General features: G+C 40.3%; 1 protein-coding gene across 1 annotated transcript in view; it reads left to right on the forward strand.

Annotated features, from left to right (window-relative positions):
* Nucleotides 1-13600, forward strand: part of SERHL2 (serine hydrolase like 2) — a gene marked incomplete at both ends in the record, with an annotated part of 881593 nt that overhangs the window by 184896 nt on the left and 683097 nt on the right. The gene's annotated exons all lie outside the window — the stretch shown is intronic.

The following is a 13600-nucleotide window of genomic DNA, read 5'->3' on the forward strand; positions in this document are numbered from 1 at the left end:
GGGGAAGGGAAAGGAGGGGAAGTGAAAAGGGGAAAAAAAGAAGTGAGGAGGATGGAATGGGATGATTATAAAAAAAAATGACACTCCCTAAAGAAAGGGAGACATTATGTTGCCTCAGTTAGGAAGTAGAAGGGGAAAGGAAATATTTCTCCTCTTAATATGTATTTTTATTTGTGTAATAGTTTTCCTGACTGATATAATGTGAAATGTAAACCCATTTTGCCTCTAATAAAAATTAAATTTGAAAAAAAAAAAAAAAGAATGATCTAAATTCAAATCTTGATGCTGTAAAGAAAATCTGTGTATACAATGTGTAGCGCCCAACATAAAATTTGTGATACAAATCCTCAAAAATATAATAAGTGAGTACAAATAATTAATGTGCAAGAAATCACAAATCTCCAACCAGTGACTGTGAAGAAAATGACGGTGATAATAATGTCCATAAATCTCCAGAAAATGACAATAAATAATAAATAAAAATAAAGTTTGTGAAAATAAGGAGAATCCTCAAGCACCTTGAACAGCACAACACTTAATAAAAAGGAACCACAAGTCCCAGCAGAAGTGTTTTAATCAGGAGACCTCTTCCCTGCGTGAGTAGAAGTAAAGTCACCCGTGAGTTAAAGGGCACATAGATGGCTGCTTACCAGACAAAAGGGGCCTCCCAACCTAATGGGTTGGCCATACGCACTTTAGGAAACACAGCTGATGGGAGATCACCAGTAGTCAGTCCTCATGGTGTACCAGGTAACAACTCTGGACTCGGGGCCCCTGGACGTCGTCAACCTATGACGAAACGCGTCTGCAAGCTTCATGTCCCATCTTTACCTCATTCTTTAATGAATTTCTTAAGGATGTTGACAATTGACTGGTTATTGCGCTCTACTGCTCCGCTAGATGCTGAACGATATGCAAGGTGTAATTTCCATTTGACCCCCAAGATTTTCCATATCTTAGACATTACCTCACTTGTAAAGTGCCAGCCCTGATCCGACTCGATCCTTAACGATAGACCAAATCAGGAAAATACATGGTTAATAAGCAAAATTGCACACGTTTTGGCAGTGTTATTATGAGCCGGTAAACACTCGACCCACTTGGTAAAAGCAAAAGTGACTGTTAACATTTATTTGTTTCCCCTAGATGACTTTGTAACAGAACCTATGAAGTCAATCTGTATATCGGACCATGGCAAAAGTAAACCCTTTCTCTGAATTGGGGCATGATGTGTAGGACCTTGAGGTTGGAACTGAGCACAAGCCAGACAACCCTGACAGTAGGTTTGGACATCTTTCAACATATGAGGCCAGTAGGCATAATCACTTAGTAGGGTAGTTAGGTAATTTTCTAACCCCGGTGACCTTCTGTTGGTGCGTCATGAGCATGTTGTAACATTAGGCCTCTAAATATAGTGGGAACTACCCACTGTTGAAGATCATTCTTTGATGTCCTCATTATATTAAATATAAAACTGAGATCTGGTTTTCACTAGTAATCCGAGACCTTCTTTTTGGGCATAATCTTCCTCCGATATGGGGTTGTTACTAGGATCTTCAAAGTTCTTATAAAAGATCCCAAGTATAGGATCTTCCTTTTGGCTTTAAATTAGATCCTCACTTGTGGATTCTCGACTCCATTGTGCCACAGTATTTTCAGTCGGTGCTCTAGCTCAGTGGTCCTCAACTCCGGGCCTCAGGGCCCACTAACAGGCCAGATTTTAAGTATTACCTTGGGGAGATGCAGACTAGAATACTGCAATCACTGAGCAGCAAATGATGTCACCTGGTATGTATTTCAGTTATCTTGCAAATCTGGCCTGTTAGTGGGCCCTGTAGGCCAGGGTTGAGGACCACTGCTCTAGCTCATTGTCTAGTGACAGCTTCAATGTGTATCAGTCCTAGTAGATGATCTATGTCTACATTTGTACCATTAATGTCACCTTGTTTGGCAAGTTGATCGACTAGATCATTACCTTCCTTGTCCATGTTCTGGGTTTTAGAATGACCTTTAGTTTTCTTCCAATAAATGGTTAAACCATTACTTTTGACTAATGCATCAATGGTACAGAACAATTTGGCATGTTTTACAGGTTTGTTATTAAACCGTAACATGTTATTTATTTTCCAAGTAGGCAGTTATTCGACAAAACTGTTACGTATATAATTGGATTTGGTAACTATAACAAATTCAGTGATATTATGCTCTATAGCAATTTGAACAGTTTTGTATACAGCTGCTAATTCTGTCACTTGGCTGCTTTTAGCACCAATGCTGTATCCTACCAAAACGTTTGGGAATTCACTTGTCCAAGGGATTCCAATACCTGCTACTAGTTTTCTCTCATCCCCTATGGTGGTGTGATAAGCACAACCATCAATATTTACACATGGGAGTACAGGACAGTAATCCTCATCATATGCTTTGTAAGGGGAAGAGATTTGTTCCTCAAAAAAATCCTCTAACAGCTCCTCTTTATGAGAATGAGCTGCACAACCATGACGTTTGGCAAGTCCTTGAGCTACTGGACTCTTTCTATTTTGTTTATACCGGACTTCTAATGGCCAACCTTGTAAAGATAGCGTCCAAGCAGTTATTCTACTGTTAGACAAATTACCATCCCTAATTTTGACAAATTACCATCCCTAATTTTGTCACTTTGTAAATATTGTAGTGGTTGGTGTGCTGTTTCAATGTTAATTTTCTCACCCTGAATGTAACTTGTAAAGTTTTGAAGGGCCCAGACTGTGTCTAATAATGCTTTCTAATGGGCCATACACACTATAAGATCTTCTGAAGACTTTTTCCTTCAGACTTAAACACTTTCAATTTGTATGCAATCAGGCAGACCCTTGCACTACATAGAAAAGGTAAATCTGAAGGAAAAAGTATTCAGAAAATCTTAGTGTGTATCCAGCTTTACAATCAATAAATTTGACCTCTACAGGTGATGGGCTTACTGGCATATGCGATGATCTAGTTCAATTTGTCTTTTTGACACAGTACAGCACTAATACTGAGGTTTGTAAAACCAGTTTCCAGATAAAAGGGTTTACCCCCCTCGGGACATATGAGACGTGGGGCTTAAGTGAGTTTTTTCTTTTAAACTCAACCATAGATTGTTCCTGGTCCTCCCCCCACATCCATGGTGCATCCGTTAGTAATGTCAACAGTGGTTTACTGATTTCCGCAAAGTTGTCAATAAACTTACGTGAATAATTCATCATACCCAAAAATGATCTCAGTTCACTGACATTTGCAGGTGATTTAGACTTCATCACAGCCTCCACTTTCTTCTTCTGAGGATTTAGGCCTTCGGAAGTGACCTCATGTCCCAGAAAGTTGACTTTGGAACGACACCACTGGGCTTTCTGTAATAACATTTTAATACCCACCTCTCTCAACTGATTAGGCACATGCCTAATCTCTTGGGTATACTTTTCAAATGAGGTGCTTTTCAACAAAATATCATCCACATATGTTAAATTTCCCCTTTCGGTGGCATCAGGCATAGCCTTATGTAAGAACACATAAGGAAGAAGAAATTCATAACCTGCATTTATATAACCAAACTGCATTCTAGTCCAGGTAAACTGTTCCTTACCAAATGTGAATGCCAGTTTATATTGGTCTTCAGGACTTACCTGGATTGTTCAATATCCTTGGGCACAATCCAGTGTGGTAAAGATCCTGGCGCCTTGCATTTGTGCCAAGCATTGGTCGATATATGGCACGAGCCAGCCAGACATATATACATGTTTATTGAGCTGTCTGAGATCAGCACATAAACGCCATTGAATATTCGGTTTAACCACTTGCCAGCCGCTTAACGAGGATTTACTGCAGCAGTCTGCAACTGCTGGGCAAAGCGACGTAGACCTACGTCGCTCGCCCACGAGCCTGTAGTAGGGAGCGAGGGCGCGCCGGCGGCGGTGCGCTCCTGCCCCCGCTCGTTCACTGGGGACCTAGCGCGAGTGACCGGCATCTCCAATGTCCGCTGGCCACTCGTGATCTTCCACAGGAGAGGGAGAAAGACAAGACGGCTGATGTAAACGCAGCTGTCTGTCATTCTCCCTGAAGTAATGACAGAGGCTATGCGATCTTGCTATGTAGGATCGTATGTCTCTGTGAATACTTCACAAGCCACACCCCCTAACAGTTAGAATCACGCCCCAATAAAGTTAACCTCTTCCCTGCCAGTGTCATTTTTACAGTAACCTTGGATATTTATAGCACTGATTACTGTAGTAATGTCCCTGATACCCCCAAAAGTGTCAAAAATGTCAGTCAGGGGTCCGATCTGTATGCCACAATGTCGCAGTCCCGCAAAAAAAATTTCAGATCACCGCCATTACTACTTAAAAAAAAAATAAAAATTACATAAATCTTTCCCGTAGTTAGTAAACGCAATAAATTTTGCGCAAACCAATCAAAATACGCTTATTGCGCTTTTTTTTTTTTTACCAAAAATATGTAGCAGAGAACAAATTGGCCTAAAATGTTAAAACATTTGGATTTTTTTTGAGAATTTCATATAAAAAAAAAAAATGTGAAAAATATTGTTATTTTTTCAAAATTGTCGCTCTTTTTTTGTTTATAGCGCAAAACATAAAAATTGCACAGGTGATCAAATACCACCAAAAGAAAGCTCTGTGGGAAAAAAAGGACGTCAATTTCATTTGGTACTACGTCGCAATTGTCAGGTAAAGTCAAGCAGTGCCGAATCGCAAAATAGGGCCTGGTCTTTGAGCAGCCAAATCCTCTGGGGCTAAAGTGGTTACCAAGGATATGATTATTTTAAGAACTTTTCACCAATCTCATAATGCCTCTCTCCTTGAGATTCCTTATTATTTCCGCTAGCGAATCGTAACATGCTAGTGGAAGACGATATTGCTTGACACAGACAGGTGGTGCCTCTGGATCCTTCTGAATCTTAGCAATGTGTATGTCTGTTAGACCACAATCATAAGAATCTTTAGCAAATATATCCTGGCACTCCAGGAGAACTTCTTTTAATTTTTGGTGCTCTGAGTCATTAGAGCATCCATCAGCTAAGGAGATTTCCTGCTGGACCATTTCCAAATATCCTGGAAAAATTTCAGGTTGACCTATTTCATAGGCTTCTTCAAGCCTGCCAGTGAGGTCATAACTTGACTTGCTAGTCTTTCCGATAGACCCACTATATTCCTTGGCTTCCTGCTCCTCATTAAGTGGATGATCAAAGGTAAGGGAAGATTCCTCCACCTGGCAGGTACCTTCTTCAGGATCGAAAGGATAAATTGAGTTAATGGTAAACAATACTTCAGGAGAAGAATAAAATGTCTGTTCGACCATTTGTTCCTCGGTGAGATATTATTCAGGAATTAGGCCAATGGTTACATTTTGAAACCCAAAAGTATAATAATCTGAATCTAAGGCCAGACCATTTACAATGTCTTTAGACAAAGGGATTTCATTTGGAGTACCATTATTAACAATTATTTGGGTTTTGGATTGATGGATATTTACCATGGGGATAGGACTTACTGAAATCCCCAGTTGTTGCATCCTATTTCAGAGGCATATTAATGCAGCAAGGTTATTTAATTTTCGGCCTTTTGGTACTTGGATAGGTAATAGAAAATTATTGGAACCTGGAGGAATGACAACATTTTGTGACACTAATACACTTACTGCATATGGAAATATCTGGAATGATTTGAGGGCTTTATATTCACTCATGAAAGCACATGGATCGCCTTTTAATCTAGTCCACAATATGGAATTCACTAAATCCACTCGCAAACCGATGTAATATATCGGTGCCAATGTACATATGACACCGTGGCTCACTGAGCACCAGGAATAAATATAAATGAGTGGCTGTTTCACCCCCCCCCCCCCCCCCCCAATAGAAATAGATAACATGCATTTAGGAATGATATTATGACTATCAGAGTTATCATCCAATTCATGGACCCAGTTATCTTGAGGGTTTAGATACCTAATTACTTTAGGATTGGCCACTTGTTTTAGTAGATCCTTACTAATGTAACTGTGCTCCTGGCGTAAATCCAGTTTAGCCCATTTAGTTCTTCCCAGGGCATTAACCCGTAGGGGAAAGAACACATCATCATTCACCTTTTCAATTCCTGCTAGGAATTGGGTATGATCACTGAACCCAGTAGAGTCAGTATTTTCTATCTGGAGGTGAATGGTTAGAACATCACTTTCCAAGCAAACCTCTCTAACTCTTTCAGGGAACACACATACGGTGTTATCCCCCCTGTCCACCTACGGTTAAGGTTGCTGTTGCTTGTAAGAATGAGATATCTGGAACTTGGGAATTCCGAAAATGGATCTCAATAGAGTCCGGTCTTTCCTCAATCACATGGCAGTTACGCTGACTGTGATAGGATTGGGAATGCTTATAGTTAATGGGCATTTTCACTTGGGACCAGATAACCTTATTGATAAAATCCACAATGGGATTTAATCTCTTAAGGAGATCTATGGCAATAAAAACGATCACAGGGCAAATCAATTATAAGAGTGGGAAGGCAAATTATTTTATTTCCCAGGTTGAAGTTCAACCAAGCTTTTCCTCTGACCTTTAAGGCGATGCCTAAAACATTTGTAAGGTTAGCTGTAAAGCTTTTCAGCTTATTTTTCTCAGAAGATAAATCCTGGATTTGTTGAAGATATTTCTGAGATAAAATGATTAAGTGGCTACCCGTGTCCAATAAAGCCATTATTTGTGGTAAATCATTATGCAATTTAACCTAAATGAAATACCTGTGATCTATCTCCTGTTAGAAGCATAGATATCTTGGATACAAGTGAAACGGCTTTTAGGTTGTATTTCACCCATTGACCCCCCTCCCTTCCTTTTTCACACTGGAATTAGTGCTTGTCAGGCTTTTCATAGCTGAGGATTCTGTGGGCTGTAAGGTAAAATCACAAAGATGTCCCCCTCCCCCTTGCCATCTGGCATTGGAAGGGTTACATTTTTTTCAGGCATACAGACACTTGGGTTACATTCCTCACTTTTATGTATTGGTACATTACAGGCATTTGAATTAGACACCTTAGCCCACCCCCCACCATTTGTTATTGAGGAAAGCTTTCCCCAGGAGTAGCCTCTCCTAAAAAAGGATTCTTGAGTTTAGCAGTGAGGAACTTGGATAACTTTTCCATCTGTTCTGCCAACACCCCAAACTGACTCTGCATCTTGTCCATTCAATTATGTAAGTTACTTCTGTTTTTCTAATGAACCCTTGGGGTTGGATTTTGGGAATTAGAAGCCTGAGACTTGCCAGAACCTTCTGATTCAGACCCATTTTGAACCTTTTAGGGATCATATTGATAATTCCTATAATTACCTCTCAGGTATCTTCTAAACGGATGATTTAGCCTCCAACTGATGCTTTTTATCTGGGTTACCATCAACTACCGGAGCCTTTTTATCATCTGGATTGGGTTTTGCCATATATAGAATTATTTTGAATTACTGGAGTTCTTTTTTTTTTTTGTATTTATTACTTTATTTTGAGTTTTCAGAAAAATCATTAAAGAATATATGACACCATATTAGGTCAATAGGTTACAAAGACATTATCCACATCAATTTTCTCATCTCCGATCTAATAGAATCCTCTAGAGATTTCCAACTCATTAATATATAGTCATTTATCAAATATTCAGCTAAGGCAAGATATTGTTAAGACAGCAAGTCTCTTTCTCTATTCCTACTCATTCAATCCTTGCCTCTCTTTACTTCATTATACTTTAATTTAAATGACCCTTGGCCTCTAATCTTGTCTTTGTTTCCCCTTCTTCTTTCTATCTGTTCATTCCCTTCCTTTTCCCTCTACTTTTCTATATTACCCCCCCTCTCTCCCCTCATTCATACCCACTATCAAACACCACACACACCCAAAAAAAAAAAAAAATTCAAAATAATTCTCTTCCCCTCCCTTGCACCTCCCCCCCCCCCTCAAAAGGGGTAAGGGACGCCACCCCTCTCACGTAACTTCCGCATTCTGAGATGATGGTACCAACAATTGTTTGCCCACATCCGAGGATATAAATAAGTTCCATGTTCTCCATGTCTTTTTATATTGTTCCTGTTTATGTTGTGAGGAGAGCACAAGATCCTCCATTTTATTAATGTGTTCTAATTTTCTTACCCACCCGAACACCGATGGAGCTTGTCTTTTTCTCCAGTGTTGGGGTATGCATGCTCTTGCGGCATTCATCATGTGTGGCAGTACTGATCTTGCATATTTCCTCTCTGACTGCCCTGATATCTGTAAGAGGCAAAAGGCAGCATCTCCCTCGATTTTATAGTCTGTTACTTTTTGGACTATATCACCAATCTCTGACCAAAATTTCTTTATCTCTGGGCAGTTCCAAAAGATATGATATATTGTGCCTTCCCCTTCTCCACATCTCCAGCACCTATCCGATTCTTGAGTATACCACCTATGCAGTTTATCTGGTGTGTTATACCACCTAGTCAGGATTTTATAATTTATTTCCTGAATTTTAGTGCATTTAGTTGGTCTAAATATTGCCCTAAAACATCCTCTGTTTCTGTGTGTCCGTTATGTCTATATTTAGATCCAATTTCCATTTTTCCACCCATTTCAGATTCGGTTGGTCCAATGGAGTGTTCAGCATTTTATATAGAATAGATAATGGGCGATCTATACCTCCTGTTTTCTCACATAGTTTTTCAAAGTGTGTCAGTGGTTTCTTAAATTTTTCCGGCTCCGGCAGCGACTCTAAAAGGTGTCGCAATTGGAGTGCCTCCCATAAGAGTAGCCTATATGGTCCCTCCTCATCTGTTAATCTACAGATTTGAGGCCACATCTGCTGACTCGCGAAAGTTTTGATGCCATCTTGTCCTGTTTTCCACAGTTTTTTAAAATGCTGTCTCTCTAAGCCTGGGGTGAATTTGGGGTTTCCCAAGATCGGATATAGTGGGGATTCTATTGAAGTTAAGTTTTGTCTCAGGGTCTGCTGAAACCCTATTCTTATTGTATTTCCCAACAAAGGGTGTGTCTTCAGGGATTTGGGGAGTGTCTTATAGCACCAAATTGCTCTCTTTAATGAGACCGTCGTTTGTGCTTGTTCCATTTGGACCCATCTTTTCGTTTCCCGATGGTGCCACCAGTCCAGTATTCTATTTAAATGGATGGCGTGATAGTATCTACGCAGGTCAGGTACAGCTAATCCACCCATGTTTTTGGGAAGTGTTAGGGTATTACGCGCTAAACGTGTTTTTTTACCCGCCCAGATGTATCTACCAAACACACCCTGTATAGTTTTGAAGAAACTATTAGGAATTTTGACTGGGAGCGTTCTCATGATATATAAATATTTTGGCAGGATATTCATTTTAATTAAATTTCCTCTTCCAAACCATGACTGAAGGCTTCCCCTCCATTGTTCCAAAGTTTTCTTTGTGTCTCCAATCAGGGGGGGTGAAAGTTAGTTCATAGATCTGGGCTAGATTTGCGGTTATATAAGTCCCTAGATATTTCACTGCTTTCTCTACCCATGAAAATCTGAAATTGCTCTTTATTCTATCCTTATTTACTTTTGCTATTCCCACTCCCATTGCTTCAGATTTCCTATAGTTTATTTTGAAATTTGATAATTCTCCGTATTGTTTGATTTCCTCTAGGAGTACTGGTAGCGATATTTCTGGCTCTGTCAGTGTGAACAATAAATCATCTGCATATGCTGCAGTCTTATATTGTTCCTTACCCACCGTGACTCCTTTAATATCCGGATTCAGTCGGACTTTGTTCAAGAAGGGCTCTAATGTCAGCACGAATAGCAGGGGGGATAATGGACACCCCTGTCTTGTGCCATTTTTTATACTCAAAGGTTCCGACAACACCCCATTTGCCTTTACTCTTGCAGTCGGGTTGGAGTATACCCTAGTTATTATTTCGCCTACTCCTATATACTTGAGTACCGACTGCATAAAGGTCCACTCAACTCTGTCAAAGGCCTTTTCTGCGTCGTTACTCAGTATAATGCATGGTATTTCTGCTTTGGTGACTATATGAATTAAGTTAAGAACTCTTGTAGTGCTGTCCTTTGCTTCCCTCGCCGCCATAAAGCCAACTTGGTCTAAGTGTATTATTTTTGGGAGTACCTTTGCCATCCTTGCCGCTAAGATTTTTGTAAAAATTTTTAAGTCCGTATTCAAAAGCGAAATGGGCCTATAACTTCCGCAGTTCGAAGGGTCTTTACCCTCTTTCAGTATTAGCGTTAGATAAGCCGTTAATGTATCCCTAGATAGCGTCCCCTCTAAGCCTCTCTCATTAAACAGTCTCTCAGGAGTACTGGAGTTCTTAACCACTCAGCATAACTCCTTTTTGGGGCTTCAAAGTGTCCCTGATCTCTCTTATTGTGAATCTCAGCCTATTTCATCAATTGGCTTTTTAAACCTTATCCTGAGTCTTCTCACCATTCTGTAAAACAGCATAAAGGGTTGTACTTTCTGTCAGTAGCCAATCCAGAGTTTTGCTGGGATGGTAGTCTGGGGCAAGAATAATTTTTATTTTATTTGGCAAAGCATCATAAAACAGTTGGATGAATTCATAGCTCTCAAAATTGGGATCTTTCTCAGCCAGGCTGTAGGCATTTGAGAACTGACAAAAATTCCCTAGGGCTTTGATTTGGCCGACATTTCAAAATAAAAATTGCTCTTCTTGCAGCAGTAGCTGACCACGAGGGAACAAATTCAGTCTTTATTTCTGAGACGACTTCAGACCAGGTATTTATGCCCATTTCTCGTAGGGAATTAAAGAAAAACCTGTACTTTGGCTCAAACATCCATTAAATGAATTTGATTTTCTGTTCGTCATATTTTAAGTTCAGGGTCATCATCGCCGCCTCATAAGTTTCTATATGATTAATTACAGAAGGCGATCCTTTCTTAGACCCATAGTTTATTTTTAAAATGTTAACACCTTCTTGCTGTCATACACAGGCTGATGGGCTTTCCTCTCAATCATATGTAGAGATGGACGAACATCGGCCGGGGCGGTTTGTGAACGTCGGCCGCAAATTTTCTCAAAAGTCCGCAAACCGCAAGTTCGCGGAGGGCCCCATTGACTTTAATGGGAGCCAAACTTTAAAAACCTTTAGGTCATATTTGCAGCCACAAAAGACGTACTAGCTGTGAACAAATAGTTCCAGCACATGGACAATGTCATAACAGAAGTATTGCAATTGAAAAATTTGCCCTAAATTTTTTTTTTTTTTACAGCAAAAAATATATTTTTTTTTTTTCATAAATTTGCCAGAACTGACAGCAGCCGGTAAATACATGTCTAATACATATAGGGTCTATTCACACATCTGTAAAATGGGTCCGCATCAATTCCACAATTTGGCAGAACCTTTACAGACCCATTGTTTTTCATTTCCAGTCTGAAAAATTAGGCATTCACAGGATAAAGATGTAAGTGTCGGCCATTCCAGGCCCCAAAAATTAGCCCACATGCGTTTACCTGACAGCTAAGAACGTAGTATTCTGTGGCTGAAGGTACATTTAGCATTCACAGGATACAGAAGTAAGTGTCGGCCAGTATTACATAGTAACATAGTTAGTGAGGTTGAAAAAAGACATCAGTCCATCCAGTTCAACCCATGATGCGTGTGTGTGTTTGATTTTAACCGTACATTGTATACCCCTGTATGTTGTGGTCTCTAAGGTGCTCATCTAATAGTTTTTTGAAACTATCAATGCTCCCTGCTGATATGACTGCTTGTGGAAGAGAATTCCACATCCTTACCGCTCTTACAGTGAAGAACCCCTTACGCACTTTAAGGTTAAACCGCCTTTCCTCTCGTTTTAGTGAGTGGCCACGTGTCTTCTTGTATTCCCTTTCTCTGAATAGTTTGTTCCTTATGCTAGGGTCACCAGTACAGTATTTGTACATTGATATCATATCCCCCCTCAATCGTCTCTTCTCCAGAGAGAATAAATTCAGTGCTTGTAGTCTTTCCTCATAGCTGATGTCCTCCATTCCCCTAATTATTTTTGTTGCCCTTCTCTGGACTCTTTCCAGTTCCAGCACATCCTTCCTGAGGACCGGTGCCCCAAAAATTAGCCCACATGGGTTTACCTGACAGCTAAGAATGCTGTATTCTGTTGCTGAAGGTACATTAGGCATTCACATGATACAGAAGTAAGTGTCGGCCATTAAAGGCCCCAAATATTAGCCTACATGCGTTTACCTGAAAGCTAAGAACGTAGTATTCTGTGGCTGAAGGTACATTAGGCATTCACAGGATACAGAAGTAAGTGTCGGCCAGTATTGGCCCCAAAAATTAGCCCACATGGGTTTACCTGACAGCTAAGAATGCTGTATTCTGTGGCTGAAGGTACATTAGGCATTCACAGTATACAGAAGTAAGTGTCGGCCTGTATAGGCCCCAAAAATTAGCCCACATGGGTTTAACAGACAGCAAAGAACGTTGTGTATTTGATGGCTGAAGGTACATTAGGCATTCACAGGATACAGAAGTAAGTGTCGGCCTGTATAGGCTCCAAAAATTAGCTCACATGGGTTTAACTGACGGCAAAGAAGGTAGTGTATTTGATGGCTAGAGGTACATTAGGCATTCGCAGGATACAGAAGTAAGTGTCAGCCTGTATAGGCCCCAAAAATTGTCCCACATGGGTTTAACTGACAGCAAAGAACATAGTGTATTTGATGGCTAGAGGTACATTAGGCATTCACACAGTATACATAAGTGTTGGCCTGTATAGGCTCCAAAAATTGGCTCACATGGGTTTAACTAAAAGCAAAGAAGGTATTGTATTTACATATAGTAGGTGAGGTTGAATAAAGACAATAGTCCATCCAGTTCAACCTGTGTAGGTGTGTGTGGCTGTAATTATCTCACATAGCCCTTAATGTCCTGATCCTTGAGATGTAAGTCTAAGAGTCTTTTGAAAGCCACCATACTACCCGCAGAAACCACCTCTTGTGATAGAGAATTCCACAATCTTGTAGCCCTAACAGTAAAGAACCCCCCACTATGCCTGAGGTTAAAATGCTTCTCCTCTATTCGCATTGTATGCCCTCTTGTCCTCATGCAATCCCTTTGAATGAACAGCTTTTTTCTAAGCTGAGATCCCCATGGAGATATTTATAAATTGCTATCATGTCCCCCCTCAGGCGTCTCTTCTCCAGGGAGAATAAATCGAGCGATTGCAGCCGCTCTTCATAGTTAAGGTCCTCCAATCCCCTAATCAGTTTATTTGCCCTTCTCTGGACTCTCTCCAGCTCCTACACATCCCTCCTGAGGACTGGTGACCAGAACTGGACAGAATACTCCAGATGCGTTCGGACCAGAGTTTTATAAAGTGGAAGGATTATAGTCTTATCTCTGGAATACATCCCTTTCTTTATGCATGCTAATATTCTACTGACTTTGGCAGCTGCCGCTTGACATTGCATGCTGTTGCCTAATCTATCATCAACGAAGACTCCCAGATCTTTCTCCATTTTTGATTCCCCAAGGGTTCCCCTCCTAACGTGTATTGTGTTTTTATGTTTTTAGTCCCCAAGTGCAAAACCTTACACTT

The sequence above is a fragment of the Pelophylax lessonae genome (genome assembly GCF_965119305.1).
Source record: "Pelophylax lessonae genome assembly, chromosome: 8".
Classification (NCBI taxonomy): domain Eukaryota; kingdom Metazoa; phylum Chordata; class Amphibia; order Anura; family Ranidae; genus Pelophylax; species Pelophylax lessonae.